The 26638-nt window shown below is 47.6% G+C and overlaps 1 protein-coding gene across 1 annotated transcript in view; it reads right to left on the bottom strand.

The window, feature by feature from the left end:
- Window positions 1–26638, bottom strand: part of ABTB2 (ankyrin repeat and BTB domain containing 2) — a 174338-nt gene that overhangs the window by 128845 nt on the left and 18855 nt on the right. The window lies entirely within an intron of this gene.

The raw sequence follows: 26638 nt of genomic DNA, 5'->3' as shown, positions 1-26638 counted from the left end.
AGCCTCCAAACCCTCAGAAACAGGACCTCTTGAACCCTTATATCCAAAATCAGAAGGGAAGCTGGGGCATTCCTGAAGTTTGGTTTATTACCCAGAAGGCCACCCAAATTCCAGGGGTCTGGAGCAGTCAAGCCTCCAGCTAGTAAATTAAACCATATCTGAAACTTGGTTGATGCTTCTCTGGGAGGACAGGGTTAAGATCAGCACCTGATAAGACACCTCTAACTCAATATCCTGGCTCCAGCAGATTTATTCCTGATGAGTTTCGTCCCCAACATTCCTGTCCTTCAGGCCTTTACAACATGAGGCCTTTACAACATGAGGCCTTTACAACATGAGGCCATCGGACACTTTCTCAGTGGGAACCAAGGACAGAGAGCACACAATGAGCATCTCCCACTCACCACAGTCCTCTGGGGTTTATGGGGTTTATGGAAGGTGGCAGTGGTCAGCTCATGTCACTGGTCAAGAGGAAGAGCCACAGGAAGAGGTGTAAAGTAACTTCCTACTCTGAGCACTCTCTCGGAGCAGCACCCAACCGCAGGTCAGCCAATCGTCAACCCCAATCTGACGGCTTACAAAGCTTTCCTTTCCAATTCTATCTTCCATTTTTATTAACCAGTCAAGCACGGGTCACTCCACACCGTGATAAGAAGATCAGAAACAGCCTCCCCACATCTATGGCGATCTTTATCATTCGCAAGGAACTCTTGAGTGGGACAGTGTAGAAGCTTCCTGTCTGGCGGAAGAAGAGATCAAACGTTTTCTTTTTAAACTGTCAACTCAAACGCACTCTTTACCCTTTACAGTGGTTGCACTTTAAATGCATTTAGCTGACATGAATGCAAATATAAACACTTGATGGAAAAAAGCTTCTAGCAGCAAACACTTACATGAGACTCTATGTGCCAGCTCTGTCAGAAGCACTTCCTATAAGAGAACCAACTTAATCTTCCTAATAACCTATAAAGTAGGCAGGTATGACTCCCATTTCACCGATTAGAAAACAGAGGTCAAGTAACTGTCCAGGGACACACAGCTGCAAAGTGGTGAGGCCAGGATTTGAACCCAGGCAGTCTAGCTACAGAGTGCTCTTAACCAGCCAAGTGGCCCTGCGGACTGGCATGTGGGGTGCCATTTCTCTCAAAGGGCATAGGCCCTGGAGTGAATGTGGGGCTAGGGCAGGAATACAAACCTGTTCTCCCTCTGTCGACTCCGTTCCCAGGTGCCTCTCTCAGTGCACTTTACGGGCCACTTAAGGGACTGTCAGGAGAAATTTTGGCCATATGCAATTTCTGTTATATGCACTGACATCAGAGCCTACCACCTGTGTAAGGTTAAGACTCTTTAGAGAAGTGTCTGGAATAGCACCTAAGTGCAGACAACTGGCTTCCACATCAGAGCACACCCCTCACGCTAAAGAAAATGCAGGCTCTAAATGAAGACCCCACATAGGTTCACTTGATCTAGAGGAGGCCCTTGCAGCCCCTGGCTGAAAATCAAAACGTGAAGCTGGGTCTCCACGCTCAACTCAGCAACACACGCCCAAGAGAGCACGCCTGGGCTCCCACGTTAACTCTTGGCAGTGTTTTCCTAACGCGTGCGGAGAAGCCTTTAAGGGACGAGCCTGCTCCCTCATGCACATGTTCTCTGTAGCACACAGCATGTCTTTCCCGCTTCAAAGGATCAAACCTTGCAGTTTGAAACAGCTGATACTCCTGAAGGCATCACCAGGGGGGGCAGTCACACCTCATGCACCTCTTTCCTGGCAAACTGAAAAACTGAGTCAGCCGGGGAGCTGCTGAGATTTCGCCTTCTTGGAGGAAAACAATCTTACACATCATATAAATATTCTACTGGTGGCTCCAAGGCTGGGTTGGAAATGAGTGGAGTAAGGGAACAGGAGGCGAGAAAGACCTGATATCTCAATATATTTCATTCATGATGATTTCTGCCCTCAATTAAGTTAGAGGATAGAAGGCGTCACATTACACTTCCTCTCCAACTTTTCATTTTGAAAATGTCCAAACCTACAGAGAAATGGCTACGATAATACAATGAATACCCATATGCCCTTCACCTCAATTCCCCAATTGTTACCATTCTGCCACTTTTTTTTTTTTTTTGCAAAACCACCTGCAAGTTGCAAACATGTGGCTTCCTATATCGGTATTTCAGCACACATCTGACATTCTTCTATGTAACACGGTTGTTCTCAAGAAAGCTAATACTGACAGAATAACGTTACCTGATAGCAATCCACATCATTCCATTTACTTCTAAAAATATGAAGAGTCAGCAAAGCCTCAATTAAATAAAATGATACAGCTGGATTTGTACAATGTGGATTCAATTAATTTCTGCGAGGGAAAATAATTCTGAAATGTATGAGTCCACTCTCTAGCTACAGTTTGGCGACTAAAATAACTTTCATGTGATGATTAAGTACTTACAAGGTCTCAGCACTATGACTGTAAACCAACTTCCTCATTAAACAGCGCCGTAGAGACCCAGCAAGGGAGATAAAAGATAAAATTCAAAGCAAACGAATCCCACTACACATCTGGGAAGTTGCTTTCAAAAAGATATTCGCTTAGGTTTTTGCTTTTTGCCAGTCAGTAAAAGTATTTCTGCTTTAGGAAAAGACTGGAAGGCGAACCATTTTCTTTAGTTGTTTTTTCCTTTTTATAAACAAATACTACCTTATAATATTTAGAAAATTCTGCTACATGAGAGTTCTGATGACCTCAACACATAGCACGTATTCAAAAGTGCCTAGTGACTGAATCAAAGCTTGCTTGTCTACTTGGTTTTCCAGCCAAAGCAAGAAATGATGGTTAAGAAGATAATGAGGACAAAAGGAAGGAAGGAAGGAAGGAAGGAAGGAAGGAAGGAAGGAAGGAAGGAAGGAAAGGAGGAAAGGAGGAAAGGAGGGAGATAAATCTTCAAGCAAGACTCAGTGACAGGCCACTGAGTATGAGACTGACTTTCTTGTGTGCCTCCCTGAATGAATCACTCACTCACTCACTCAGAGCTCAGTATCCTAAGAACCCTTGAAACAATGTCCCAAACCATCTTGGGACTGTGAGGCTCCCTCTTGGTACTGTGAGACTAGTCAACAGCAACCAATACCTGAGGGGCTCTAAAAGGGTAACTGTCACTGGGTCACAGATGGAGAAGTCCAAAACAAGTAGGTCACTTGTCTAACATACTTGTGAAATCAGAACTGAGAAATGACCAGTCGTGTTCTTTCAACTGAATCATGTTTTTCCCTAGGTCTTCCCAGATCCCCTTGTATGTATATGCTGCGTTTCTACTACCTCCTAAAGCTCTTGGATAACTCAGCACCTCACGTACTCAAAACTGAGCTCTTCAGCAATCTCCACCATCCAGAACTCAGCCAAAGATCAGGAGATGAAGGAAAAGACCTTGAACAGTCAACAGAAATGCCGTGGATGCCATTCATGGCTCCTCCAGGACAGCTCTCCAGACTCGCACCACAGTTCTTTCCTTTCATGTCCATCCGGGAGTGTGATTTCCTTGGGGATACAGATAATGCTCTCTGGGTCTGATTCTTACATTATCAGTGGTTGTAAGTCCGGCCCCATAGTACACAATTCTCTGAGTTACAACATGCTGGAATAAAAAAGGTGGGTGTTTTAGAATCTGAGTCCTTGAGCAAGTTACCGAATTTCTCTGGGCTTTGACTTCCTATTCTTAAAATACAGTATAAAACACTTCCTTCGAGGGTGTAGTGAGAGGAGAGCATACACACTGAGAAATCATGAGGCACAGTGGTTAAGAGTGTGGCTCTGGAGCCAGGCTGCTCAGGATGGAATCCTAGTCCTGCACCTCTTGCGCCATGATCTTGGACAAGTCACTTCACTTCTCTGTGCCTCGGCCTCGTCACCAGCAGGATGGAGATAATAATCCCGCCTCACGGTGGGGGGTAGGATCTGTACTAGGAGGACTACATGAGTGGATGCACGTGATGGGCTTAGGACACCCGATACAGCACAAGCACTCAGTGATGCACGTTATTATTAATCATTATTAGCGAATGTGCATTTCCCAGCCCATCATCACCCGATACGTCACGGAAGAGTTGACTGACTCAAAGAAAGCTGACTGGTTTTGTGTCTCAGGACACAGCTTGTTTGAAGAAGAAATGACGGCTACCAGCTTTAGAAGGGCTTGAAAACGTAGAAAAAGATAAAGCAGACGTAAAAACTTAAGACTAAGTGTGGGGCCATTTAGTATTGGGATCAACACCCGGTCACATCTTGGGGTCCCTGGGTGAGTCACTGCCTTAGAGCAGGCACAGAGCTGCAGAAGACTCACACGAAGACTGAGTCACAAGAACACATTCATGTCTGCCCGGCTCAGTCTGTTAAAGGAAACAGGAAACTGGTGTGAAACGCTTTTAAAATACTCAGGTCTACACGGTTAAGAAGTTTTTGTCACAGTGACAAAGTCTGGGCACTTACAGGACATGAACGTGCAGCCATTCTGACTTGTGTCCCTACAGCCTGATGGGTTGAGGCTTCGGCTGAGGCAGATTTACTGTGAAACCAAGGAAGCGTAAATTTCAGGCAGCCTCTACATGCACAGGTCCCCTCCGGAACCCGTGGTGGGGTCTAGCCATGTGTTCAGTTGGACGTGTGTTTTTACAAAATCTGGCCAAAGTAAGAATAAATCACATCAGTGAAGACTGCTGTCTCTCCTCACTCCAACTGACCATCCATCCAGTGTCCCCGTGCATTACGTGGGCACTTCTGGGAGTTGGATGAGGGGAAGTGGAGTTGGGGAGACAGTCCAGTAGGCTTAGTGGTTAGCAGTCACTTCCATATACAGTTATATATCACTAACCTTCCCAGTGCACCAAGGACATCCAGACACACCCCTGTCATGAGTTGTGTCCTGACACGAGGGTGCAGGTCATTAAGGTATGAACGGGTACTACCGTGCTCAGCACTAGAAGGGGACAGGAGCGAAGAAGAAACGAGGCTCAGAATGCACGGGGCCAGAAGCTCATCTGTAGAAAATTCTTCTAAATCTCACCGCTTGTAAATAAATGTGATTGCCGTTTCCCCAAATTTAACAACGATCCTATAAATATCTGACATCACCAACAATGAGTTATAAAACCAAAATAAAGTTTTCTAAACTGTCAGTGATAAAAAGACAAACTTCTGATGAACTATTCTAAAGGGAAGAAGACTGAATTATTCCTTATAAAAAGTAGTTTAAAAGCATTGTCATAGGAAGAGGTGATCAAGGCCAAAAAACGGGGGGAACAAGGTCTGTGAAGGTGTGGCAGGCAGTTAATAAAATGATTGTTCTGAATTTTGTGACATGCATCAGCTTTCACAAATGTGTGGTAGTAATTTACTTATTCTAAATGAATATTTGCTTTTATGTTCATGTTGCATTTGTAATTTTGGATTCTTTTTCTTTTTTCATTTCCTTGTTTTGGATTCTTTTCCTTTTTTCTTATTTCTTTTATTTCTATTTTTTTTTTTAGAGAGAGAAAGAGAAAGCGTGCACATGCACGGGAGGGGCAGAGAGAGAGAGAGAGAGAGAGAGAGAGAGAGAGAGAATCTCAAGCAGGCTCCACACTCAGCACAGGACCTGACGCAGGGCTGGATCTCACCACCCTGTGATCATGACCTGAGATGAAATCGAGAGCTGGATGCTTAACCGACTGAACCACCGAGGTGCCCTGGATTCCTTTCCTTGACTGCATAAACTTGAGATCTCACAAAACCTGGATCCCCCCCTACCACTGATGGTGGCCTAATGTGAGCTCCAGATCACTTAGGCCTGACCCTGAGACTAATTACCCTGCGTGGTTTGAGAGGCACCTTCCTCCACCCCCGGGCCTCCAATCTCATTTCCGAAAGGGGGATGAGCACTGTGTGTGTGGTATGCTTGTCAGTGAAATGAGATGAGGCATAGAAGGGGCTGAGAGCCAGGAAGGACTCCAGGACCTCTAGATTCTGCCCACCTAAATGCAGATGATTTTCAAGTCCTCTTCAGATCCACTATCCAACTTGTTACTTACAGTTTTATTCAGGTATCTCACAGGTACCCCAACCTCAGCATGTCCCAAACCTGGTCCTCTCCCCATATGCCTTCCCCACACCCTCAGTGAAAGCTTCCATATCTACCCTGCTGTGAATGCCAGATACCCGAGTCCTGATTGATGAGTCCCTCTCAACACCGCCAATATCTAATCAGCTTCCAAATCTGTCACTGTGGCATCCTTCAAACCACCTACTTGCCTCGATCTCCGATGCCACCTTGATCCAAGCATGCTCCCTTTCCCTTGGAGGACCCCAGAGCCCCCACACAGGCCTCCTATTCACTACCTCCACTCAAGTACCTACCCACCCTCCCTCCAGCTAGAGCAATCCTTCGTTTCCAAGCAGAGTTCTGAGACCATGATGACCCCTGCCTCAGTGGTGCTTACCTCCCCAGCCGGGCCACTCTAGTCTTTCAGTCCTTGCTGATTTCTGCCTCAGGGCCCTTGCACAGACTGCTCCCTTTCCTTGTACAACCCCTCCCCTCAAGTACCCCTGGTCAAGTCTCCCCCTCAGAGCCTGCCTTCAGGAGACTTCCTTGACCCAGTGGGGTCAGGTGTCCACGGTTCAGGGGACACACAGTTCTCCTCCAGGGGTGGGCCCCACCATGGTTATGCTGTTTAGTGCACAGCCCCTCGAAGAGCCTTGCTGTCCCCTTGCCTCTGGCCCCCACACAGTTCCACATGTAACACTCAAGACCAGCTTTTAGAACAGATGCATGCACAGGTGGGACATTTTTGGAAGGGAAGCAGTTCCTCTGTGGCGGTCCCTCTCCTCTGCCCAGGTTCTGAGGGAGGATACCAGTCCGACTTAGGATGGCCCAGTCTTGAAGGAAATCGCATGGAGAGGGCATTTCTCTGCTCCCGAGGGGCCCCACACACAGCCCACCCCACCACTGCCCTCTGTTCCTGACCTTTTTGGCCTGTGAGAAGACACTGCTTCTGAGCTCTCTGCCTCCCAGCTTGTCCCAGGACCCTGGACCTCGCGCCAGTGGGTCCTGGAAGGACTCGCACACGCCCCGGAAGGGCTGCCTCGGCCCTCTGAGAACTGCAAGCTGTGAAGTGAAGCCGGACAGGAACATGGCACTTGCCTGTTACAGGCCCAGAAAGGCACATTGCAGGGTTTCTAAATTTATCTGCCGCTGAGAGGTCTAAAAATACTGAAGGTGATGTTCAATCATCCAAGTCCCAGGGTGGCTTGGACAAGCTAAGGCTGGTTACTCTTAGCTCCAAACCAACCCAAACCAATTTGCTGTAAAAGACGACCTTAAGCTTGCAAAATATACAGGACGCTTGAAACCCTCCCTCCACCACTCCCTGAAACCAGATTAAGGCAGAGCCTCACCTACGAAAAAATTCTGGAGCTGCCACAGATATTTTAATTGAGAGAGAGAGAGAGAGAACATTTCTTTCAGGGATAGTAGCTGAGGTTGCTCTCCAGGGCTAAGTGTAAAATTAAAAAATATATTTTTAAAAATCAGGTATACATTTTCAATGTGAGGCAATTATTTAAACACAGCCCTGGTTACTAGCATCCTGCCCTAGGGTAATTATACCATTCCTTTTGAGAGGAAGCCTATAGTAAAAGAGGGAGCAATAGGCTATTACTCTCTGCTGGGGCAGGATGACAACTTCTTTTTTTTTTTTTAAAGTAACCTTTATACCTGACGTGGGGCTCGAACTCAACAACCCGAGATCAAGAGTTGCGTGCTCTACCGGCTGAGCCAGCCAGACGCCCCTGGGGCAGGACTTCTAATTGTCGGTTTATTCAGAGAAAGTGACTCAAAATAATCCTCTGGAACATCAGGTGGTTCCGCCTGGAAAGGTATCTTCAAACACACTGAGCACATCCAGATGTACCCAAGACAGTTCTCTGGTCCAACACCAGAATCCCAGGAAAACCCACATTCTCTGCTCACTCTCAGAAGCTCTCTGAAGGGTGAGAAACACTGGGCTTGGAGGTCAGAAGCTTCTGCCTCAAATCTGCAGACTCAGGCAAGCATTCTCAGTTGTGAACTGGGGGTGGCAACTACCTGTAGGGGGTTGCCTTCAGGATAACAAGAGATGAGCTGTACACAGATATTGGACAGATATTGGCTACGTTGGAACCCAGTCTCTGGCTCGTGTGCCCAGTAGGGCGTTCAGTGCTTTATTATTCCTGGTGAAACAGGTCACTCGAAAGTGTGCCCTGTATCAAATTGGTTTGCAGTCCTCAGCGGTCCTGTTTCTTCTTTCCTCTCTCAACTGATCCAAGAAAAATTAGCCTCCCCAAGGATGTTCTTTATCTCAGACTGCTGGACAGCAGCAGCAACCAATGTTTATTGAGCATTTACACTGTGCCATGGTCTACGTAAAGGCGTTTCATGCGTTATCACAGTCAGTCCTCTCAACAACCCTCTGTGATAGCTTCTCTTATTCTCCGTTTACAGCCTCAGACCAGGCGAGTAGCTTGTGACAGGTTGTGGAGACAGCAAGAGGCGGAGCTGGGCCTCAACCGAGTCTACGCGATTCTAAAAACCATGTGTGTTTGTTTGTTTAAGTTTATTTATTTATTTGGAGAGAGAGAGAGAGAGCACAAGTGGAGGAGGGGCAGGGAGAGAAGGAGAAGGGGGGAGAGAGAGAGAGAGAGAGAGAGAGAGAGTCAGTCCCAAGCAGGCTCTGCACTGTCAGCACAGAGTCCGAAGCAGGGCTCTAAGTCACAAACTGTGAGGTCACGACCTGAGCGAAAACCCAGAGTCAGACACATAACTTACTGAGCCACGCAGGCACCCCTCTAAAAACCATGTTCTTAAAGAAAAAAAAAAAAATCTGTCTGAGCAAGTGAAATGCACTAAAATCAAACCTGTATTCTGGATTTCAAAATGGCCCAGGGACTGAGAGGATTAATAAGAACTCATTGTCAGTGGGGACAATTTACACAGGAGCCCATGTGCACTTTTTTTGCTCAAGGGTTCTGGAGCATTCTGTGGAATGAGGTCAGCAGCTGGAGAGTGCGTGGCAGTGGGAAGAGGAGTAGGAAGATGACCAGACACCCCAAAGAGGCACTGTCGAGGGCTGGCTCACAGACAGATGGCACCACTGGCTGGCTCCTGAGCACCCCAGCTGTCTCCTGGGTAGGATGTGGTCTAACCACATTCTTTCAAGTGTCTGGTAGCTCCTTGCAAGGCCACCTGGCTCAGAAGGCCAGCCAGCACCTGAGCAGCAGCCCGCCTCACCGCCAGACTCACCAGAGAAGCCCCACGTCCTGCCCCAGTGGAGCCAGTGCTCCCCAGTTACGTCAAGGCCCTTCCTTCCTCAAGCTACTCATTGCCACCAAGGGCGTCTGACGGGTGGACGTCTGGAGAGGTCGCCTCAAACGCTCAGAGAGATGGCAGGAGTTGGTACCACACACACGTGCACATGCGCACAGACGATGCCATCAGCCATGCCACGTAAGTGGGAGAGATGCCGCTGTGACGACTCGCCTGCCTCAGTCTCTTCATCTGTGAAATAGGGTTAATAGCACAGCTTCGCAACTCTGGGGCAAAATGAGTCAATACGCGCAAAGCCCTCGGAACAGTGCCTGGCGCTTAACATTCACCAAGCGCGGCTGGTTATCATTATTACTATTACCACCACTACAATGAGCAGCAAGGGTCGTGGATTTGCTATGTAAAAACCTCAACCCCCAGCCCCCCCCCCCCCCCCGACTCCCACCCAACCCTCAGCTGCCCTTGGAGAGAGACTTCCCCCTGCTCTGGCGGAAGTTAAGGCCAAGTTCTTCCCCAGGCTGGGGGCAGGTCACGAGGGCGTGACCTGGCTGACACACAGCGCTGGGGTGAGGGGCATGGGCAGTGGTGGGCTCAATAAATAAACAGGCTCAGAAACAGCTCCCAAATTGTACAGCAGCAACAGGAAGAGACTAATGCCAGTGACAGGATGGTGGAAAATACTACCCCGGATGTTCCCGTGAGCGTGGCTTTCATTCTTTGATAGCCAGCACCTCAGACCCAGCAAGGGCACCCTGGAGGGCCACGTGGAAGGCTGGAGGAAGCTTTGCTTTGAAGCTCCTGCTCTTCCTGGATAAAGTGAAACAGAGCAGAGACTTCCGTGACCTGTTCAGGGAGGGGTGAGTGGGCCTGAACTTCAACTTCCACTTTGACAAAGGCCGGGACCAGGGAGGTTTTCCTCGATGAAGCGTCTGTACCGCTAGTCTGATCTGGCACACGGTACGTTGTATCAGTCAGCTGGGGCTGTTAGAACAAAATACCACAGACTGGGTGGTGTAAACAGCAGAAACGCATTTCCTCTCAGCTGTGCAGGATAGAAAGCCCAAGATCGAGGTCCAGCCAGGTTTGGTTTGTGGTGACAGCGTGCAGCTAACCATGTGACTGTGTCCTCACAGGCAGATCTCTCTCTCCACCCCCACACCTCTCTCTCACTCTCCCTCTTATAATGCCACCAACCCACACCGATTAGGCCCCTACCTTTATGACCTCATTTATCTTTAATTGGCTCCCGAAGAACTTCTCTCCAGATATAGCCACACAGTGGATTATGGCTTCGACATACGAATTTAGGGGGATGCAATTCAGTCCGTGGTCTATGTGTTCAACAGTATTTGTTACACAAGGAAATGACGAGCAAAGCCAGCCAGGTGTGTGTGTTTTCAAGGGCCTACTATGTGCCACACACTATGCTGAGTGCTGCAGGCCATAACCTCTTCTCTCCACAGCAGCCATAGGAGACAGGTTCTCATTTGAAAGGAAGACACTGAGGCTAAGACATCAGTGTCCCCTTGACCCCAGGTCTCCTGGTTGGTGAGTGGCAAAGCCCAGCCCTTACCCCCAGGTACCTACCCCGGGTGCCTGAACCCTCTTGGCAGGACTGGCCATGTGACTTGTGGGGCTCAGGGCAAAATGCAAATACAGAGCCCCTCGTTGGAACATAAAGATTTTCAAGACGGTGACAATAAGTCATTAAATGAAGCATGGGGCCCTTCCGAGTGGGGGCCTGGGAGACCCCACAGGATATACACCCACGAGGCTGGCCCTGCTGCTAGAGGTTGGCTCCAAGAAGCTGAGGGAGACACGGAGCTTATGAGGCATCATCAGCCCTGCCTTGGTCCCGACCATATTCACTTTGCCACGTTCCAGCTCATCTCTCCAAATGACTTCTCCAGAAAGGCCGTCACATATTATCTTACCCTCCTTTAAAAAAAAAAGACGACTGGAAAAATCTATGCCAGAAGAGTTCAGAATTCCACATTAAAAGGAGGCCTGTGCTTTAGTGAGTCTGTCTTCTGGCCAGTCTATGTTTGCAGGAGACCACGTGAGGGGCAGACGCTCTGTGGAAACAAGCTGGCCTGGCACTTGGAAACCTAAGTGGGACCAGACCGTTGGTTGAGGAGCCCCAATTACCACAGCACGAGTATCCTGATTAAAACCAGTGGCTGGAGGTTCCTGGATTTCACTGACTAAACACAGCCAGTTCGGGCTAACTGATTTCTGCTGATGGAGACAAGGGAGTCTATCTGAAATTACCTGTGTCCAGGGCCCTCCTGACCCCGGGCTCAGGAGGGGTCTGGGATTTGGCTCTCTGGGGCTCAAAAACCCATCTCTGGGAAACTCTGAAACAATGGAAAGCTGCTTTGGGGGCAGCCAAAAAGCTTTGGGGAATACAGCTCCAAATATGCATGAGGAGGAATGGGAACAATTAGACGGACTCCAGGGATGAGATCTGGGTTCCCGTTCTCCTCTCTCCCCCCAGCCAGCTCCCTTCCCCTCTGTCTCTCCTCCCCTTACCCAAATCCCAGCTCGCCCCAAGCCTCAGCAGATGCAGCAGGGAGGAAAGGGCGACTTCTGGTCGGCCACAGCCCTGAGGCTTTTTTTCTCCACGATGAGTCTAATTCTTAAGCACACAGGTCTCCAATCCAAGTTCCCTTTTCATAGTAGCAATCAGAAGCAGCCACCCTTCATGTGTTAGACTCTCTTCCACGGCAGGAGGTCAGTGCTTCCCACACGTGGACAAAATCCCCAAACACATGCACTAGTCAGTCCCTTTACAAACAAAGGACCTGAGGTGGCACAGGATAATTTGTCCAGGTCAGCTTACATAACAGCTTTTAACCAACCAGTGTCAAGCTGCTAATTAAATGCTTCCAGTTAAAGTTGTAGGGTAAGAAAAAAATTGCTTTGCGGTGTCCTAACACCTGACGCGACCAGAGTCAACTTTGCGACCAGGTGGTCAGATTTGTTAGAACAGGGCGAAAAACGCTAGCATCACTCTGCTCTACCCACCTAGCAGGACAGAAACTCTGGTTCCAGCCTCCTAAGGATGCTCCCTGGGGCACAAGGTAGAGAGCTCTGGGCCGAGGGCATCCAACATGAGCCTGTGTTCTGTGGTCAGTCCCAGACTGTGGCCATCACAGCGGCACTTGTCACATGGGTATTGAAAAGTTGCAAACTGTTCCTTTTTATCCTTTTTCAAGGCTCTGGAGAGACAAGAACTCCTCAGAGTAGGTAAGTACTCACTTTCTAGAAATAATTTTATTTTAAATTCAGCTCCAGTCCAGCCGACAATCTGGACCTCCTGATTCTTTGGGAGGCAAAGGTGCTCTTTGGATCGTCTCCTACATTCTGCTCGTTTGCTTTCCTAAAACCGACAGGCTTAAGTCAGTGACCAAGGGTAAACATGTGTTTGCCACAAATATTTCATCAACTACAAATGTACCAGGCTGAGTGGCAATGCCAAGTTACTGTTTCCACTGGTGCTGTTGCTAATCTGTGGGCTTCAGAATACATACACATATATGCAAATGTGGTATATACTTATACACACGTATGTACATTTTAAATATACTAAGGTGTGATAAAACTGCAACAATAAAAACTGCATATAAAGAGCTTCCAAGAATAATTAAAGTCTATCCTAATGGACTACATTAAGGGCGTGCTAAGGATCTACGTGTGCCTAAGGTAGTAGTGAGACAGAAGATGTGAGCAGTCTATGACTCACCTCCCCACTCTACACACCAATGACCTCCTAGGGGGAAGCGCAAAAAGGCACATGGGAAAGATCTTAAAGATCTGGGCAGAACACTCAGGCCCCAACAGTATGAACTCCAGAATGACCACGCAGGAGGGGCTCAGGGCTGGAGAGACATCAAGGGCTGTTTGATTCTCTGCCACTACAAGGCAACTACAGAATTGACACGGTAACTTCAGCCAGAAATGCATGGAAGAACCCGTGGTATTTCACAGATAATAAAGATACAGCTTGTCTTGGGTGGGTTAAGCAGGTCACCTCTAAGATTTGTTTCCACTCTAGAATTACTTGACAAGGCCTCGTTTAGGCAATCCTTGCCCTCTGATTCCACTGCCCTTGGTTCAGATCACTATCACTGTCATTAGCATGTTGTTGACAGGCCTGTCTACTCTGGAGACTATAGTCTTCCTGGGGGCAGAGGCGCTAGCACATGTCCCCTCTCCCAGTGTTGTATTCTTACTTCCGAAGACAGACTTGGCCCACAGACAATGAGCAGGTGTTGCCTGAGAGAACAAACAACAAGGGGTAGTAAGGGGAACTGCTGGTAAGGCTGTGAGTCGCTGATTTGAAAGGCAACCCAGAGACCATCCGGAGAAGTCAGGCCCCACCCCTCTCCAAGAAGGAAACATGGGCTCTGAGGGTTCCAGTGACTGGCCATCTGACGGCAGAGCCAGGACAGGACTCTTGAGTCCCAGCTACTAGCTACACAATGAAGAAATCATCAAAATTCCAACTTCGATTTCTGGGCAATCTAAAAGAAGGTAGTTTTACTAGATTGTGAATCACCAAGTAAGTACAGAGTCCCAAAGCCCAGGGGATTATTTTTCACTTAGTGCCAGCCGGGGAGTCAGAACTCCCGAATGTGGACTTGGGAGGTGACCCATAATGTGATAAGGATCCAACATGTTGCTCTCAGGTTTTCCTTGAGCAACCCACCAGCCCACGTAGGCCCCAAAACCCGGTGTTTAGAGAAACAAGAGGTTTTGATGAAGAAATACCAAGCGGTATCATCTTGGGGCTAAGGAAGGAAGCTGGCATGCCTTTCAAAGGACTGCCCCAGTTATTAGTTGGAGTTAGCTACATTGCCAAAGGCGCCTCCTTCCCAGGCTCCTGTTCCTGAAGACAGGAACCAGCACTGCCTCAGCAAGAGTGACAGCAAAGGCTCCTGCAGCTGGGGACCACATTTTGTCATCCCTACAGAGTAACAGGAACAGTGCTGGAGCAAAGACTACCCCAAACCCCAAGAGATGAGGGGGAAGGCAGTGCAATGAAGCTCTACTGCCTGGATGTGGTAGATGGGAAGCCGTGGTTCAATCCTTTTTTCCCCACAATCCCCCTGACTTCAAGTGGTCAATCCACGGTCAAGTGGAGAAGGTCAGAGAGTCATCAGCAAGGCTCATCTGGGCTTTCTTCCAACCTTGTCACAGAGGCATGGGCCCCATCAGGACAAAGTGATGCTTACCTAGGCTGGCCAGTGTTTAAGAGGCAGGGTAGGGGAAACGCAGGTTCAGGACAGCTCCAAGCCAAGGATGGGCTGTGGGCAAGAAGGGAATGGCCACCACACACCAAGCAGCTGCTGTGCTGTCAGCATTGGGAAGTAGTTCAGAATTAGCCAGACCGGAGTGTGAATCCCCTCACCATCACTCGTCACTTCATGGTATGTTATCTCACCTTTCTAAGCTCCAGTTTTGTCATATGGAAAACGAGATGTTCTCTTCTTAGAGAATAGGTGCATAATGAGTTAACAGCTATGAAGCATTTAGAGCCTAGACCCTAGAACATACTAATCCCTTAACACGCTTCCTAATTTTATTTTTATTCTTAACACACGGCTCATTCCCTGAGATCTGTACTAACAGAGCTGAATGTGATTTAATGGCTATCTCCCCCATGCATGTGCATGGGTGGATCCAAACAGGAACTAATCTAGCTTTGAAGGCACTGACGTTTCTGTAGGAGGAAGGAGCAGACTTTCTCAAGAATGCTAAACTTGGGCAAACACTGAGATGTTTTGTATTTCCTGGGCAAGCCACATGCAAAGACAGGGTCCTAGAAGTGTATGCAGTGGCAAAAGCGGTCTGGGTGATGATATTTTTCCTGGATGATCTCCAAGTTGACAGGCCATGGCCATTTCAGCCCCCTACAGGCGTAGAGACTTGTGACAACAGGTCACCTGAATGGACATGCAGAATCTGTTCTCCAAAGCACAAGGGGCCATTTTGGGTGGATTTCGTGGAGTGCTTTTTCCATTCCCTCACCTAACCGTCACTTTGTGTCCACATCAGGGGGTTGCCAAATTCTCCCGGCACATACATACTGGACTAAATTTGTTTCTCCCCAGGCAAGTCCTGCTTGCTGCCTTCCCTCTCCTGAGGACAGCAGCTCGCTTCTGTTAGCAAGCTTACAATCTCTCCCAACACAGTTTTTATCTTTCTTTCAGCCACGTGCACTAAGATCTTCCATGAAGTTTTACTTTGCACGATTCAAAGATGTTTCACCTCAGGTTATGTCTTTGTGAGGGGAGAAGGGACATCTGCAGATTTCCCACTCCACAGAAGTCAGACCTTCGTAAATGTTTCTGCACACATCACAGTCAGTGGTGTGCCAAGAGCTCAAAGGAAAAGGAGAAACATTAACCAACTGATTTGAAAAAACACAAACACAGAGGTTTAAGCAGAAGGATAAGGAGAGTTTGAAGGTCGGTTCCCCTTTTATGACCCAAAGAAAATTAAAACCTATCAGGGATGATATTTCTTTTTCCAGAAAGACACCTGTGAACTGAATGTCTCATTGGGATGCTTCTGGGTATGAAACAACAAAAAGCAACAAAAAGTGGCTTAAACGGCAAGGGGCATTATTAGCTCTTAAGTTATCTCAGGTAGGGGAGTTTCACGGTTGGTTGTCTCTGTGGCTCAACATTATCATCAAAAGATCCTAGTTATTGCCTTTTTTCCCCTCCGTCTGCATCGGGATGGTTGGCTGTATCCCATTTTCCCTGCATAGTTATTGGATGGCTGATGCCACAGTTCCAGACACCCCAAAGACACCCAAAAGTCTGAAAAGAAGAGAATCCCACACTTGGGTCATCCCTTTGAGAGGAAGACCCTTCCAAAAGCCCCACCCCGCAGACTTCCCTCAATGGCCTGAATTAGGTCACAGGTCCATTCCTAAATCAATCGCTGCTCAGGGGGACAAGAACCACAACTGTCAGGTCAGTTGGGACCCACCTCTGGGCCAGAAGGGAAAGCCCAGACCCTTCTGCCCCTTGCCTCTGATTCCTGAACACAGAGCCACAGTTCCGTCAACAAGAACAAAGGATGGGGTGGGGGTGTTCTGATGTCGGTTTGGAGGAGAATACAACAATACGTACAGTAGTCCACAGTCCTCTGGGGCTCCTGATGATTTAAAATACACATCAGGCCAGAAAGGCATGCAAACCCATCCCAATATGCAGGCCTGATGTCAAATACCTTTCTCAGAATTCTACCCATCACGGAAACACATTTGGGTTAACAACAGTTTACAATGTGTGGACCTTGTTTGGAATCTGATTCAAACTAATCAACTCATATAAGCTGTTTTTGAGGCAAACGGGTAAATGTGAATATGGACTAGGTTCTAGGTTATATCAAGGAATTATTATTGTGACAGTGGCACTATAACAAAAATGTAAGAAGCTACATAACAGCTAAACAAATCCTTGTTTCTTCAAAGGATGTATTGAAGTATTTATGGATAAAATGCCATGATGTCTGGGATTTGATTTATTTCAGCCAAGTAGAGCCATAAAGACAGTGTCAAAATGGTGCTAACTGTTGAATCTGGGCGATGGATATCCAGTCAGGCATTACATAACTCTCTACTCTTTTCAATGTTTAAAAATATTTCACGACAAGGGTTTCGTAAGGAAGGTGTGCTATTACCTGACCTTGCCTTCAGAGAGCTTACCGTGCCATCAGCCTGGTGTTCCTCCTCAAGGCCCTTCGCACCTTCTCTCCCCTCTTTCTGGGAGGTTTCCCAAGGTTCGGGCATTTCTGGCTCTTTCTCACACTCAGACCTCTGTCCAGATGTCACCACCTCACTCTAGCTTCACTCCCGCTGCGGTTTTATTTTTTTAACTGTTTTGTTAGCTGGATTTTCCCCCTGGACTTACCCTATGTGTTTACTAGTTATTACCTATTTCTCCCATCCGGAACAATCTCCATGAGAAGAGTGACCTAGCATACCTCGTGCAATCTTTCCCCGATGCCAGACAGCACTGCACATATAGAAGGCACTCTCCACATGTGAATGAAGAAATCAAATTCTCACTCTTCTTAAAAGGCTTCACGGACACTAACCAGAACGATGGCCGTCTAGTGAGCACTTTACGTGTATTCCCATGTCACTGTCACGACAGGCCTAGGAGGGCAGGTGTAGTGCTACAATTAAAGTCCGAGACTTGTTTAACCTCCGCACACTAAAGATGACAAACACCTGACATACATGCTTCCAGGTCATTCCTGGGCCCATGACGGGCATCACCAACAGACCTCCAAATCCTTCCTGCTGAGCCTGGATTCAACACGGTGCTCCAGGCAGTTCTTGTCAATTGAATACGTTTGGTCCGTGAGGTGGCCTCCACTTGCCATTCCCATACGAGGTCTTGCTATCAGAAAGCAGGTGTCAGTGCGATGGAGTTACCCCCCAACCCCCCGGTTGTTCTTTCTGGGGTTCATTCCTGCCTCTTCAGGAAATGCAAAACCGAAGGCTCCAAATAAACATCGGCCTTGGCGAGTGACATTGCCAGACCACTGGATCAGCCTCCAGGTTATTAAATAGCTCAGCCCGGCTGCCAAAGTCTTCTGAGGCTTGGCATGTGAGGAAGGGCTCCCCTGTGGGGACTGCTGGCTGTCCCCATCAGTTACACATCAGAATTTCCAGCTCTGCTAGTCCTCGGCTTCCCACACCTTTCTGCCAGGAAAACACACAGAAGCACAGAGACCAAAAAGCAGGCATCAGGAGACCTATGCCCAGTCCAGACGTGGCCTCTATGGACCTGCCCAGGGACAGGCTGCTGGCCTCCCACCTCGGATTCCACACCTGAGAAGTGCACTGCTTAGGCTACATTTAGATGTTCTGACCTCAGATTCAAGGTCCGTTTTCAGAGCTTTGATATTATGTGCGTAAGTCCTGGCACAGAGAAGGTCTCCCATCAGTGTTTACAGGAGGGGAAGAGACCCAGTCGGGTCACAAAGGAACCTCTTAGTGGACCATCAGCAGGCTCTAGCAATGGGAGGTCCCAACACGGTGGAGAGGGCAAGATCCTCGGGACAGACTAGGAGTCTGCATACCTTCCAGTATGTTCTTCCTCTATCAAGACCCTCTGAGAGTCTTGATAGCCTTTGATAAAATCAATGGGTCAGAAGTCTGCTGTTTACTGGCTAGGTGACCTGGGCAAGTTAAACTCTCCGTGCTCTAGTTTCCTCACTTATAGGATGCAGATCATTACAGTACCTATAGTATAGGGTCGTCGGAATCATAACATATTGCCTGTAAAAGACTTGGGACGGTGCGTAACACATAGTAAGTGCCCAAAGTTAGCTATTATTAATACTACTACTCTTACTACTGAGGCTAGTCTTTGGATTATCCAACCGAGAAGGGAGAGGATTCTGCTGCCTGGTTAGATGCTAGATCAATGTTACTGAATGCATGAAGAAATGAGATAAAACCAAATTTCATTCTTTCTAGTCACTCCTCCTCTCTCTACACTACCTGACTGATGGATTAGAATGATTTCCTCTAAAGCTAGATTTTACGTGGAGGGTAAAGGGACCTGCCTGGTGGTGAGCATTCCACATTGCCCTTCAAGTGTGAAGATACGATTTCTAGGTTGATGTGAGAATGTAAATATACATCTTCCTTAAACCTTAGAGCAACCATTAAAAAAAAAATACACAAAGACACGGTAAAAAAAAAAAAAAACAACAACAAACAATAGATAAAACACAACACTAAAAACTGTTCAAATAGTTTAGATTATTTGTGCCTTTAGAGGCAGGAAAAAGGAGACAGGAAGAAAAACAGAGGGAACAAACAAAAAAAGGTAGCACCTAGATCCAAATATACCAGTAATGACATTAAAATGTAAAGAGTCTAAACACACCAGTTAAGACGGAGATGGTGAGAATAAAGAAAAACCAAAATGCAACTACATGCTGTTTACCAGAAACTCACTTAGTATATAATATAAACCAGTTACAATTAAAGGTATAGAAAAATATACGTAAACATGTGTCAGGAGAAAACTGGCATAGCTATAATTAATCTCAGATAAAGAAGACTTCAGAGCAAAGATAATTATTTGGTACAGAGACGGGCATTACAATGCTAGCTTTTACATAAAGTATCGGAAAAGAGGAAGTTTCCGGGAGGATGAGGCGGAAGCCATTCAGAAAGACCCTCTCGTCCCCACTCCGTCCCCCGATCTCAGCTGTGTGTGGGCCCGGCCACCCCACCTACTTGCGCTCCCAGGCCTCAGGCACATTCGGGAATCTCTCCTTGTCCCTCGTGCCCTTCCGGTCTCCATCAGCTTCTGAGGGAAAACAACTCTAAGTCACGGGCGTCAGTACCTTGTTGAAAAAGCCACCCCCAGCGCAGGATTCCACCCTCATTCTTTGGGGTAAGACTCCCAACTCTATAGCATCACGCTATTCATGGGGCAATACATCCCTGCTCTTAAGGATCTGGGGCAAAAATCCCCTCACTTCTACTCTCCACCACCCCCTCTCACATTTCTCCCAAGAGAAACTACGGGCGGGGGGGTGGGGGGTGGGGAGCCTTTTAAAAACCCAGTGATCCTGCACAGAAGAAAGGGTTCTGGATTCTGTTTTCTGCTTCTACGACCTTGGCCGGATCTGGTTTAAACAAGCCCCTGGCGGCGTGTGTGCGGGTAGGATGTGCTCTGTCTGCCGTCTGGCTTCCCACCCCCAGCTCCTCACAGTCTGCTTCACACCTCCAACCTCCACGCTGCCCGCGCCCTCCAATGTGTCATCCACACAGTGTGTGAAAATACCGAGGTGACGGGTGCCCTCGGCAGCTTTGGACAACTCTGGTCGCACCCGATTCCCGCATCAAGATTTGCTTTGCACTCGGACTGGTCCTGCTGTCCAGGCTGCAGACAGGCTGGACCGGCAGCTCAGAGTCAGAAGTCAGACAGATGGAGGCATCACGTGGGTCAGACACGCTGGCGGGAGGCCTACCCAGTATCCTCCTTCTGGAAAGGCACTGGCCTCAGCAGTCAGGCAATCTTCTTTCTTCCCGGGCCTGCAGTTTCACGAGTGATGAAATCTGTTATCAGGGGAGAGCTCATTTTTTGGACTGTGAGAAATCCTGCAGTGACAGGCTCCGTCCACGGCCCCGGGGTGAGGCACTCAGGCTGTGCAGCCGGCGGGGGAGCCCAGTGTGAGCCTGGCTTTGCTGCTCACTTGGCTGTGTGACTTGAGGCAGGGTGCTTAACCTCTCCGAGCCACCACTGGTTCTGCTGCAAATAGTATCTGCAACACAGTATCTGCCTTCCTCCTGGTCGAGAGGATTCCGGGAAATAAGGTATACAAAGTCCTTTGCTCTGGGCCTGCACAGAAGATCAGCGAGAAGATTCTTCCAGTACAGAAGCTACTCCTTTTGTGTCCTCCATGATGCCAACAAGATGCCCACCCAGGGCAGGCATCCACGGAACCTTGTTGGCTACACATTCACGCTATCTGGATCTTGTTAGCTGTATAGTTACTTCAAAAAGGACATTTAATAACAGCCCTTCTTCTCCGGTTTAGTTCGGAAATGGAAAGCAAATTAGCCACCAAGCCATTCCGGATTCTGAAAACCTGTGGCCTCTGATATTATCACACCTTCCATCTGCAGCTGAGTGAAAACAGGGATCTGCGAGATGAACTTGTCTGTGATAGCTGACAATGTGCCGCTTAGACCGGTCTCACTGAAACTTGAAGCGCTTCAAGGTGGCATGGAGTTGGAGACCGAGTGGAAGAAATGAGAAGTGGCACTTCAATGCATCTGGCATAATTTAAGACACCATTAGGACAGAAATAAGCCCAGTCGCCAGCTCTTCGGGACCTAATGGCTCTTTCCCTCAAACCTATAATCTGACTATTTAAGAGGCACTCCAAAGTGCTTTTCTTCCAGAAAGGATACATCAGAACAGATATACACTGAAGTCCGTGAATATAATAAATAATAATTGCTCTAATAGCTGCAACAAAAAGATACTTGTGAGCTTCCCGTTCTCATTAATGGTCTGTTGAAATGCTCTTCAAATAAAAAAGTTACCCTCGCCCAGCCTAATGTGGCAGATGTGTTTCTCCATAAAAATGGTTTTTCCCTCCAACTCATCTCCCAGCCTACCTCCTGCCTCCCAGGTGCCAACGGTGCCTGGTCTCTACAGCATTCGCTCCTCTCGTCTGTCTACCCAGAGCCCACTTAGGTTCTCAGACCACGAGGGCTCCCAGCCCTCCGTCCCAGCTTGGGAGCCGCATGTGGCCACTGGACTACGGCGACCGGCTCAGTGGTGGACCCCAGACCTAAGTCAGGCCAATCAGGGGCCAATGGGACTCAAATCCAGGGTTTTTATTTGAGCTGCCAGGGAAGCTGACTTGTTCCCTTTGCTAAAAAGCTTTAAAGCCATGGCTGCGGCAGGCCATTCATAATCACAAGAAACAATCAGATGGATGATGGAGCCAACCCAGGAGTAGAATCAAGAGGGAAAAGCCAGAGGGAACAGGGTCTCAAAGATACTACTGAACCCCTGAATCAAAGCACTCCTGAAGCCAGCCCTACTTCAGGACTTTTAATAAGCTAGTGTAGGTCTTTCTTCTTTAATCACATTGAAATGTGTCTGCAACCTGCAAGAAGTCCCAACACAGAAACTGTAAACTCAAGTGGACTTGTGAGTAACAATGTTATGGCTTCTCAGCCTCAAATAACTTGGAATGTGAGAACGCTGCCCTGGGTTCCCAGAATCCTTCCCATCTGGCCGACCTGAAGATGTGCACACGGTTGGCCATTTCAGGAAAAGCAAATGGCTACTGGCTGAGAAAGGCTGGTGACCTCACTTAGGTAGCACTGCTCAGGCTAACAGGTCTTAGATAATGACAAAGTACTGGTCCCTCAGGAGACCTGACTTCTGGTCCCATTTGGATCACACCTTGATCCTGGGAACTCAAACATACCCTCAGTTTCTTCTAGTAAGAGAACAAAGCCATCTGCCTCGAATACAGGGAGAATAGAAGCAGTACCACATGGCAGTTAGCAACATGGGCTTTGAATTGGGTAAATTTGGGTTCAAATCCCTAGTCCACCCTCAACTAGCTGTGTGATCTTGGGTCACAGGCTTACTCTCTCTGAGCCGGTTTCCATATCTATAAAATAGAAACAACGTAGAGTTGTTTCAAGGATTAAATAAGGTAAAGTTTGTAAAGTGTTTAGCAGTGTACCTGGTCCGCAGCAAAGACTCAACAAATGTTGGCGATAGTGGGGATCGAATGAGGAAGAATGTGAAAGAAAGTGCTTTGCAAAAACTGTAAGGCACTGTACCCATATGAGTGATTATCACCATCACTTCTCGCTCCTAAACCGGCCATGGTTATACCATTATAGTGTGGGGTAAAGGCAATAAACTCAGTGAAATGAATTCAGCTGATAGATATTACCTGACCCACCAGAGAGGCAGACAGTTGTCAGTGGGTATGCACAGGGGTGCACCCCCCCCCCCGGCCCCGTGCTGTAACTGTCACTTCTTCAACAGGTTAACGCACTCCCCAAGAAAGAGATCGAGGCAGTTCATGGAAAGCTCTATCAGTAGCGACCTGTTAAATGTTCCTCTGGAGGCCTGGAACTATTCCCAAGCTATGAACAGTCTGGCCTGTTCTGAACTTTTCCAGAGCTCCATCTGCAAAAGTGCAAGTAAGATCCCCTTCCTGATTTTTCTATTTCTTTTAACAACTTCATGGGCAGGATGAAAAGGTGCTTCTTTATGAATGAGAAATTTCAGTTGCTGGAGTTGGCAGCAGAGATTTCCAAGAAACCCAGCCGTGAGGAGTGCTGCCTTAACAGCGGACCCCCCTATTTTCCACTAGCACATCCCATAAAATGAGGGAGTGTGGGGTTTCAAATGGGCTGCTCTCAGGAAACAGACGGCTGTGGTCAAACCAAAAAGATATTCCTTCTAGGTTCTGGAGGAAAAAACGTCCCCCCGAACTAAAGGGACGCTGGTTCTTTTTTTCATCTGGGAGCTTTAAAAAACAAAACAAAAACACATAATGAGCCTAAGAAGCGCTCCCCACAAGCATACAAATAGGTCACTTCAAATAACCCAAGTATCGCTTAATATGGAAAAACTTAAAAGCTTGAAAATCGGGTCCATAAAATGTAAGGAGACTTGGAAAAACAAGCCCATTGGATTCTGCAGCACTCCTGCAGGAAAATAGATAGATTGTTCTCTCACTCTCTTTTCTAACTGTGGCCTGTATACCAGCCGTGTGTATTTTGGACTCCTTCCCATCCTACCATGATTTCCTGTCTAAGTCTGGGTCCCATGGCAACTGCAGAAATTTGGCATACCGGCCCCAGATGCAATGCCTGGCCACGTGAGGGATGCCAAGTGGGTATCTTCTCCCATGACAAACACATCCCTCTTCTGGTTCCGTGGCAGAGTCAGTCTCTTGCTCATAGACTCTTACTAATAAAGTCTTCAGTTTATAAATGCATCTCCCCCTCCCAGCCTCTCTCTCACCCACCTCACAGGGAAATGAAAATCTTTTGCAGAATCAGAGGGCCTGTGTATTCAACATTCTACTGCACAGAACAGAGGGGCTACACGGCTGCTGGGGGTGGGAGTGGGGTGTGGGGGGGAAACATCAATAGCCCTGCCACCAGCAAAACTGTCAAGCAGTTCAGTAAAACCAAAACCTCACTGATGGGGTGGACGGAAGTTATCCTTGGAAACCTATTTCCTGAGGGTCCCAAGGACACGTTGATGTGAGTCACATGTTTTAGACGTCTGAGGGTTAACTTTGACCGATGTTTCAGACCTCACCCAAACCTCACCCAAACCCTCCAGGGCTGTGATAACTCTGCACCCCCAAATGTGGTTTAGGTGCCATGGTCTTCCATGCACAGCATGCAATAGACTGTGTTACAAACGCATGTTCAATTCTTGCTCCCGGATTGGAAGCCTCTCCCTGAGAGCAGGGCCTGGAACTTTCACCCGTGTTTTCACGGAAGATTTGCTGTTCTGTAAATATGTGTTCAGTGTCTTGTGGGTAGACCCAGCCCTGGACCCCACCACAAATCCATGGAATGGCCTTCATAACCTCTCTCTGCCCTCTGCCCTTCACTCCCACCCACCAACCACTCGGTTCTACCTTCTCCTTCATGAAGACCTACCCTCAGGAAAAGACACGATAAAAACCATTCAGGTTGAGGTCAGATGGAATCAGACATTGTGAAAACACAGTGTCCTCCCCCCCGCCCCCAGGAAACTCAGGGTATTAGTGTCTCCCCCACCTTGACCTAAGGAATTAAATTACAATCGTAGAATTTTAGGCAAACACAGAAGATTATTTTGCTTTTTGTTTCTGAAAAACTGGAAGAGATGTCTCCTCCTACTGCTTCTGAAACCTCACAATGACCCACCACCTGGCATTTCAGCCAAGCCAGCATCCAAGGAACCTCCACCCAGGAGGTCCATCAGCAGCACCTCTGCTGATTTTGCTAATAGAACAAACAGACCCTCTTGGAAAAAATAAAAATAAAAAAAGAGGCAAAAGCAGCTGAACTCTGCTTTCCTGCCCATTTCCTCTGCCTTATTAAGAAGAATTGGTTTTGGTAAGAAACCCTGTGAGCCACAGCATGAAGAACCTCCAAAGTGCGTTCAGGGGGTCACAGGGCACGGAAGAGCACAGAAGGGCACAGGAAACAGGAATTGCAGCCAGCGCTGGTGGGGAAAAGCCTGCGTCTCCAGGTGAGAAATAGGCAAAGACTTTGAAGTCAACCATGTCACTAATAAACAATAAACCGCTTTACCTGATTAAGTGCTAACTGTTTTACAAATATTTTACTAAGATTTTACATGTGTTGTCTCATTTGGTTCTCTTAACACTACAACACAAGAACTACAATTTCACTTAAAAAAACCTAAACAAACAAACAAAAAAAAACAAGGGTCAGAAAGGTTTGATGATATTCCCACCCTCAGAAGTTCAAGAACAGGCCAAACAAACAGATGGTGACAAAAGTCAGAATAATGGCTACTTGGGGTGGGGGGTTGGTCCAGACAGGGAAGGACCACAAGGGCACTTCCTGGGATGGAAGTATTTTAGATTTTGATCTTCACCACGGTAGATCACACAGGTGAATTTCTAAGTAAAATTCCGTCAGGGCTGAATGAGATAAGGGCCTTAAAATAAGGAAAACCAAATAATGCCTGCGCCTCAAATCACACAGTGAAGATCCCAAAATTGAAACTTGGTTCTTCTAATTCCAAAACCTAAACTCTTATCTCCTCTACTTTGTCAAGTTCAGAGAGGGGCGGGAGGGTCATCTATACCCAGACGCCACAGACCCAGTAGCACAGGACTATGGTGTCTCAAATGCCCTCCGTGCTTCCCCTTTCTGTTAAGGGAAGGGACCACAGGTAAAGAAAAGCCATAGGCCAAGGTCATGATGCTTGATGGTGGCAATGAAAGCAGAGAGGTCTAAGATCATACCAAAGCAAACACCATCATATCCAACCCAAACATTTCCTTCCCTTGGAAAGAAAATCTCCCGGCTAACATGAATGCTCCTAAAGTGATTCTAATGAAAGCCTTTATATCTGGCCCAGCTAGGACAAAAACAGCCCTGTCTTTGTTCCACTATTTTAGACACACACAGGAGCCTATGCCCAAGACCTGCAACAAACCTAAGAAACAAGGCGACTGAAATATCCCTCCTGTTCGTGTTCCCCGTGTGGAAGCCACTGTGGCTGGAGGTGGAGAAGTGTGGCTCCGGGGGTATTTTGCACAGATGACAGGCAATCTCAGAGGGTATTAAATGGCAGCCTATGGCGTGGTCCAGCTGGTTCATGGGATAATGATAGTTACCACCTACTGAGAACCCACTGATTTTTTTCACTTCAGATGCCCAAATTGGGTGTATAGTAATCCCTGGTTCATGACCAGTATGACTTAGTTGTAAATAATGTGAACTCACCTCCAAAACAAAGCCAGAGCCCCGACAACCCTCCACATCTAAACCACAGGGTCCTCCCTCCCCGCACGTGACATAACCACCACCCATGTTTGCCACCCACTCCCTCCTTTGTACAGTGTTGATTGTGCCCGCGATGCACGCCGTCAGTCCTTTTCAACCAAAAAACTTCGTTTTTAACTGTACAAAAATTGTATCCTGCCATATGTAATCTTTTGAGACTGATTTTTACTTTCGCTTATGATATTGCTATGGTTCGTTCAACTCGGATTTTTCTCCCTAATTCGT

This window comes from Panthera pardus, unplaced genomic scaffold, assembly GCF_024362965.1.
Source record: "Panthera pardus isolate Hobbes unplaced genomic scaffold, ASM2436296v1 HiC_scaffold_12, whole genome shotgun sequence".
NCBI lineage: Eukaryota > Metazoa > Chordata > Mammalia > Carnivora > Felidae > Panthera > Panthera pardus.
Note: the sequence above shows the minus strand (reverse complement) of the source record. Positions and strands in the feature narration are given on the sequence as shown.